This window comes from Impatiens glandulifera, chromosome 3 (genome assembly GCF_907164915.1).
Source record: "Impatiens glandulifera chromosome 3, dImpGla2.1, whole genome shotgun sequence".
In the NCBI taxonomy this organism is placed as follows: domain Eukaryota; kingdom Viridiplantae; phylum Streptophyta; class Magnoliopsida; order Ericales; family Balsaminaceae; genus Impatiens; species Impatiens glandulifera.
In genome coordinates, this window is record NC_061864.1 from 47,588,596 (window position 1) to 47,597,173 (window position 8,578).

Genomic DNA, 8,578 nt, shown 5'->3' on the forward strand with positions numbered 1-8,578 from the left:
AGCAATAAAAAGGTAAACCTTTCTTATTTGAAAGTGTTTGGTTGTTTATCATATGTTCATATTAATGAATGTGATAGGAGCAAGCTTGATCCAAAGTCTAATAAATGTTTTTTATTAGTTATGGTGATATCGAGTTTGGTTATCGTTTCTGGATAATCAAAATTGGAAGATCATTCGTAACAGAAATGTTATCTTCAATGAACAGGTTCTCTACAAAGATTGTGTTGGGAAGACATCAGATGGTGATTCCAAGTTGGAAGAGACTGGTACAGTCGATTTGAGAGATTTTTCAGCTGAATATATAACGACTGTCGAAGAAGAACAATGTGTTGTTAAAGATGAAATTGTTGAGAATATGGCCCAGAGGTAAATCAGCAAACACCGGATATACAGTTGAGAAGATCGTCAAGGAATCGAAAACCAGTTGAGAGGTGGTCTCCATCTCTGAACTATATCTTATTGACAGATAGAGGTGAACCTGAATGCTTTGAGGAAGCAATAAAACCTGATGAATCAGTTAAGTGGGAGTCTGCGATGAAAGATGAGATGGACTCTTTGACGTTGAATCAAACTTGGGAGCTCACTGAGCTGCCAAAGGGAAAGAAAGAACTTCACAACAAATGGATCTTCAAGATTAAAGAAGAACATGATAAAACTATGAGGTACAAGGCAAGGTTGGTTGTGAAAGGATTTCAACAGAAAGAAGGTATTGACTACAATGAAATCTTCTCTCCAGTAGTTAAATTGATGACAATTAGAACTATTTTGAGTTTGGTTGTGAAAGATGTTCTTAATCTTCAACAAATGGATGTCAAAACTGCTTTTCTTCATGGCGATTTAGATGAAGAGATTTATATGCGACAACCAGAAGGATTTGAAATCAAAGGAAAAGATGAGTTTGTGTGTAAGCTTCAGAAGAGTCTGTATGGTTTGAAACAGGCTCCAAGGCAATGGTACAAGAAGTTCGATAGCTTCATGAAAAGTAACAATTTTTTGAGGTGTGAAGTTGATCATTGCTGCTATATCAAGAGGTTTGATAAATCGTACATTATTCTTCTTCTCTACGTTGATGACATGTTAATTGCTGGAGCAAACTTATATCAGATTAACAAGCTCAAGAAAGAGTTGTCTGAAAAGTTTACAATGAAGGATTTGGGTGCTGCTAAGCAAATCCTTGGGATGAGAATTTTCAGGGATGAAGAAGTTCTCAAGCTTTCACAAGAATAATATGTGAAGAAAGTTCTTAGCATGTTCAACTTGTATGATGCAAAACCAGTTACTACCCCCTTAGCTAGTCACTTCAGACTATCTAAAGATCAGTCGCCTTCAACAGAGGAGGAGAAAAATTACATGGCAACTGTTCTGTATGTCTCTGCCATTTGTTGTATTATGTATGCGATGGTTTGTACAAGACCAGACATTGCACATGCAGTGGGAGTTGTTAGCAGATTCATGAGCAACCCGGATAGACAACATTGGGAAGCAGTAAAGTGGATACTACGATACTTAAGAGGAAGTACGAGTCTCGCTTTGTGTTTTCGAAAGTCTAATATGGGTTTGGAAGGATATGTTGATGCTGACAATGGTGGTGATGTTGATAGTAGGAAGAGCACAATAGGGTATATTTATACTCTAGGAGGTACTACAATCAGTTGGGTTTCAAAATTGCAGAAGATTGTTTCTCTTTCTAGTTGTGAGGCAGAGTATGTTGTTGTGACAGAGGTTGTTAAGGAGATGATGTGGTTACAACCCTTTTTGCTAGAATTGGGTCAAGACTACGAGGGAAATTTGTTGCGATGCGACAGTCAGAGTGCCATTCATTTGGCAAAAAATCATGTTTATCATGGCAGGACGAAGAATATACAGGTCCGTTATCATTTCATCCGGTCAGCTTTAGAAGATGGAGTATTAGCTCTTGAGAAGATTTCTGGGAGTGAGAATCCAGCTGATATGTTGACGAAAGCTGTGATAAATGAGAAACTGAAGTTGTGTGCAACTTCAGTTGGTCTTCTTCGTTAAGACACCGAATGGAAAGCCACTACCGATCGAGAGATTATGAAGTTAATCTCCAAGTGGGAGATTGTTGAGTTATGGAGCATACACTTATAATAAACTCTACATTGTTAATTAGAGTTTATTGGGTTTTATTTTTGGTTTTGGGCTTGGGCCTGACCAAAGTTATTTTGGTTTATTACCTGAATGTTTACCCTATAAATATGTAATTATTAAGGGTTTACATTGGAAAGACAGAATTTTAGAGAGATAAAGTGTGAGGCAAAAACTTTGTATTCCTTCTTCTTCTTTATAGTAAATCTGGTGATGGCTGAAGTGGATGTAGCTCAATTTGAGTGAACCACTATAAATCTATGTGTTCTTGTGTTCTTCTTTCTTGTGTTTTTACAGATTGTTTTCAAGCAGGTCGGATTTGGGAGATACAAATCCTAACATAATTATTCTCTACAAAGAAATCACACAATCAAGCATAAGTACACGACCAAAGTGATCAAACAAGAAAATTTCAAAATTTCAAAATTTTGAATTACAAATCAAAAATCAAGGCTTCTGGAATCATACCAACAGCTGGAAAACATTCCTGGGCGGTATTGGAAGTGATCCAGAAGTCTGGATCAAAGCTTGGCTCACCGGAGAAAGTTTTGTAAAAAACTGTTCTTTGCCGGAAAATTGCAGTTCTTCGATTGAGGCGATTTGATGTGTAATTTTCAGTTATTGTTTGATGGATTGGTAGTAGAGAGGTAGGAGACTATTTATAGTGCTCGAAGGTCGGCTGTAGAAAGCCAATTTGAGTCTTCTTTGATTGCTACCGTTCTTATCCCTAATTTGTGGCAGTCTTATCCCAGGGAAGATAAGGCTTCTAGATAAGGGGGAAACGTAGGCACTGACGAGGGGATCACGTGAGCGGAAAAATCAACGGATTTGATCGCTTGTGGACGAAGCTAAAGCTTCTAGAAGAAACGTGTCGGCGAGGTCGCGATTCCGGTAACCCTTGCGTCCTAGCGAGAAGACGAACAAAACGGCATCGTTTTGAGGAACGGGACGCCGAGTTCCGTTTGGTTCCGTCAGCGGTCAGCCTAGTTGACTAATAGGGTTAGTCTATCCCGTTAATTAATCCGGTGCGGGCGCGCGCAGGTGGTTCTGCTACAGTTGGGTGTCTGGCGCGCTCTAGGCTGTCGGATAAGATCTGGGCGCTCATCTAATGGTCCAGGATCCTGCTGCAAAGTTTAAACATAAAATCAGCCACACGGGATTATACAATTTTAAATTTTATTTAAAAGGTTATTAAAAATTGAATTTAATTCGTTTTAAATCTATTTTTTCACCAAAAATTTCACAAAAAATATTTCTAGATTCTTAATAACAATTATGATCATGTTTTATTTTTTGGGAATTTTAGGGTATTTTATTTAATTGGTTTAAGTCATGAATTAAACATAAATCATGAATAAATCCTAATTAAATATTTTTAACCCCTTCCTTGGTCTAATTTGGGTAAAATATATACAAATATTTTATCCTCAAATTATTTTTGGAATTTTGGAAAGTTTCCTTAATTAAGGTTTAATTATCACGATAACTAATCCTTAATTATGTTTTAATTCCTTCTTTTAAGTTATTTTGAATATAAAAATCCAAAATACTATTTTATTATTAAACATAATAATATTATTTTGCAAATAGGATAAGTCAAATTTTCATGCTTACACCTACATACTGATAAATTTGCTGATTTTGTTGACTTTGTTTTCATTGTGATGTTATCTCAGTTGCGCCTAGCGAAATAAAAAGTTTTCGATTAGAAAACCAAATCTACCACCTTATTCCACCAAATTTACGGCCTTAAACCACCAAAACTTGGTCTCTTAGAGTGTAAAGAGTACTTCTTGTCCTAAACGAAACATATATTTATGGACAAAGTAGCGAAGCAATTTTAAGAGAGATTCATTATTGTACGCGTTTTTATTTCTCCTCATTCCATAGAACGTCTTAGAAAATTTTTTATGTATGCGGGATTTTCTCTTCTTATGTGTCTACCAATTTTATAATTCATATAATGTCTTTTGTTTTAGAGTATGAAAGGATATGTTCTTAAGAGTAGATTCATTCGTTAGAATGCTCCGTCTTTAAGAGCGGTTGTGCGATCCAAAATTGGTTGGTTTCATGCCTTACCTATCCTTTCGAGTGTTCCGCCCACGGAGAGGACACAACGAAGGACTTGAATGGTAAACATGATATGTGCACTTTTAGAAAAAGGTTTTTTCTATTAAAAAGTTATGTTATAAAACCTCGTGTCTTACCTTCCTCTCGAATATAGGATGTTGTCTTATCCGTTTGAGATGAGGAATCAAAGTAGAGTTATATATCATAGACTTCTTTTGATTGGTCCGTACATGTTCCAAATTAGTACATGTACAAAACGTAGTAATCTAGTTGACTTTAAAAGTCGCAACTTTAGTTTAGTTCAAAAAGAAACTAAAGGAAAGAAAACAGAGTTTTACGAATTAAGGGTCTAGTGCTTGGTTATGGATGGGGAAATGGTTGAAGTAGTTATGCCCTATGTGCATATCCCGTGGGATAGTCTCTACTCGAATGTAGTTGGTAATTTATTTGTGAAAGTACGTTACACGTTTTCATTTTGAGTTCAGAATTATTTTGTTTGTGTATGTTATAACCTCGTATCTAATCTAAAAGGAGTAATCCTATCACTGATTAGATCTCGACAAAGGTTCGACAGAGCATTGGAGACCTCGGACGATGATTTCGACACAAAGGAATCGAAAAAAAAATTATCTACAGATCTAAAAACCAGACGATTGTTACCGTCTACGATTTCTTCTTCATTGATGTGTTGGCTCAAGGGACAGTACAAAAGCCTTCCTCGTCTTCTAGAGCCTCAATTGCACCTTCGCTGCATCGAGGAGACAGTCCGGAACACTGTTGAATAATTAGACGGCAGTTCTTCTTACGGTAACCAAACAAGGCTAGTCAAGACCTAGTCTCTTCCTAACACTAGACTCAATCTACCTAGACTCTAGAAGCTAAGGTAAACCAAGCATCAAATAGACATCATTAAAATATTCATCAATTAACAACAAAACATAAATTAATTAACAAACTACAAGAATTCAACTCAACGTTGACGTCGGTGTACAAAATCGACGCCTTGAATGAACTACAACATCAATAAGCTAGAGAGAACCTACCTGAAGAGACAAAAGAACTATAAGAAATGAAGCTAGAATCGAACTTACAGAAGTAGACTTGAATCTCGTCGAAATTGCCTTATGTAAGCCCTCGGGATCTTTTTCCCGTCCATAGTTTAGCACGCGCACCGAGGTGATGCATGGCAATATGGGGAAACTATCGTCGGGAGGTTCGAGCTTCGATGCATTTTAACCTTAGTTTGCGTGTCAAGCATCTTTTAAAATAAAACATTTAGTTTTAAAAGATTTTGATAATACCTGAAGCGGAAGAAATTAATTATGTAAAAATAATTAATTCTTTGTTCAAATTTTTATATTCTAGGGGTTAAATAACAATTTAACTAGAGCCCGGTTTAAATTAATTAAACATAATTAATTTAAAAGATTATTTATTTGAAAATCAGAGTCGCCAAGTGAATTTAAGAAAATCAATCAAATGATATGTGTACAAACGTATTTATACTAGAGTTTCTTAAAAGGGGTTCATTGTCTGTTTACGCTTAAGAAAGCGCTTTCGCGCTATGTCCTCTACACCCGCCTAAGGACGGTTTTTAAAAATAAAATCTAGATATGATAAACTTATTTATAATATTTATTTTCTTTAATTAGTAGCCTAGGGTTCCTAAACAATGATAGATTTATCTCGCGTAAATAATTGTACAAAATTATTTGCAATAGGTGCGTACTTGTTGCGATGGTATTTCAATTTAACAAAACCTGAAAATATCAGAGGAATGTGTTAGAGTGTGTATTCAAACGAGGTCTTAGCAAAAATATTTGCTTTGGAAAACATCATGGAAATGTTTGGAAATTATTTTCTGATCTCGGGAATACCATTTAAAAATGGGGTGTGACTCCAAAATTGCCAAAATAATTTAGGATTTTGAAAAATGGATCCAAACATACCTTAAGAACGAGGTCTTAGGGCTTGAGTCCGATTTTTTCAATCTAGGCTCGGTAGGGTTTGGGAAGTTCGGTCCTAGGTGAGTGAGGGCTTAGTCTTAGGTCTAAGGTTTGGGTTAGGTTTATCGGTCCTAGGCTAAGTGTGGGCTCGGTCCTAGGGTTAGAAACATTGATCCTAGGCTAAAGGGAGTGCTCGGTACTAAGGTTAAAAACATCGGTCCTAGGTCTAGGGTTAGGGTTAAGTTTACCGGTCCTAGGCTAAGTGAGAGCTCGGTCTTAGGGTTAGAAACATTGGTCATAGTTCTAAAGGGAGTGCTCAGTCCTAGGGTTAGAAACATCGGTCCTAGTTGAAGAACATCGGTCCTGGTCCACGGTCTTAGCTGAAGAGCATCGGTCCTATGTCAGAAAACTCGATCTTGAGATCCTCGGCCCTAGGTTCATTTTCTTAGTCTTGGGTTTTTACTTGGGGTTCGTTTTCTCTGTCCTTGCTGAAGAACAGGACCAAAAATCATCGGTACTAGGCTAAAATCTTAGGACCGTGTGTTCTTATTTTGGTCAAATTTTCAGAAGTCCATAACTTTTGATTGGTAACATGAAATAATGATTCGTAAGCTACATTAAGTTCATATGATTATGAAGAACAAAAGCACCAATATAAATCACGATTTTGAAGTCTTTACTATGATCAATTTCAAAACACCATTATTAGGTCAAATTTTAGGATTTTCAAATTAGGCCTTTCAATGTCTACTTTTTATTCCATTAGCTTTGAAATGATGAATATAGTTGAACACAAACACAACCAAAATAATAACATCATAACATCATTAAAATAGTTTTTGAAGATTGAATCAAAATTCAAAAAATTCAAAAACAAGATTTGATCAAACATGATAAAAGTGATGAAACAGTTGCTTGGAATTCATTCTAACATATCAACAAACATGTATAGTGACTAATTGGATCAAAAAATCCGGATTAAAATCAAGAACATAAGATTTCAAAAATCCAGTTTTTTAAGTTTAAATTTTTTTAAATGACAGTTTGATCAAACATGATCAAAATGTTGTTATAGTTGCTTGAAATTCATCATAACATGTTAACAAACATGTATAGAAACTAACTAAATCAAAAAATTCAGAATAAAACTAAGAACAAAAAAAATCCAGTTTTCAAACTAAAATTTTCGAAATTCTTGATTCAAGTTGATTTAATATGTTTTCTTTAAACGGAAATTCTATACATGATATATATAATGATTCTATACAAAGAAATCACATAATCAAGCTTAAGAACAAGATAAAACCAATCAAAGTAGGAAAAATTGAATAAATTCAAATTTTTAATTACAAAACAAAATACAGAGCTTCTGGATTCATACCAACACTTGGAGAATACTCCTGGGAGGTGTTGAGAGCTATTCAGAAGCTTGAATCGGAATTGTGGTGGTCGGAGAAGGTTTTGACAAAAACGAGTTCTTAGCTGATCTTCAGAATATAATTCAAATCATTAACTGTGTAATTCTTTGTTGTTCTTCGATGATATGGTAGTGGAAGGGTAGGGGAGTATTTATACTACAGGTAGGTCGGTCGAGGATGACAATCCAAGTCGAATTTGACCTCCGACAAGCTTACCCCTAAGTTTTATCCAGTTCGATGGTGGCCTTATCCACTGCATGATAATGCTTATGGATAATGGTGAAACGTATGCATCAATGAGAGGAGTACGTGGCCAGATTTTGAGCTGATAAGATCGTCTGTGGTCACAATCTTCTGGAAGAATTGAGTCGGTGAGGTCGCGAGTTCAGCGAAGACGACAAAGGAAATGGCGTTGTTTCGAGTGACGGAATGCTGGGTTCTTTTAAATTTTTGTCTACGATCAGCTCGGTTGACTAACGGGGTTAATTTGTCTCGTTAGTTGATCGGGTGTGGCCGGTTACGTGTTTCATCCATTGTAACGGGGATTTGGTGTGTTCTGGGTTGTTGAATGAGATCTGGGCGCTCATCTGATGGTCCAGGATCCTGCTATAAGGTTTTAACAAAAAAAAATCTGACTATACAGGCTTATCCGATTTTATTTTTGTTTGAAAGGTTATTACAAATTGATTTTTAATTCCTTTTAAACATTTTTCTTCACCAAATATTTACACAAAAAATATTTATGGAATTATAATAACAATTATGATCATATTTTATTTTTTAGGAATTTTGGGATGTTTTATTTAATTGCATCAAGTCATAAATTAAATATAATTCATGATTAAATCACAATTAAATATTTTTAACCCCTTTTTTTTGTCTAATTTGGGTAAAATAAATACAATATTTTTATCTCAAATTATTTTTGGATTTTCAAATAATTTTCATAATTAGGGTTAATTATCATAATAATTAGTCCTAATTTGATCCTTAATTTGATTTTAAATCCTCCTTGATTATTTTGAATATAAAAATTCA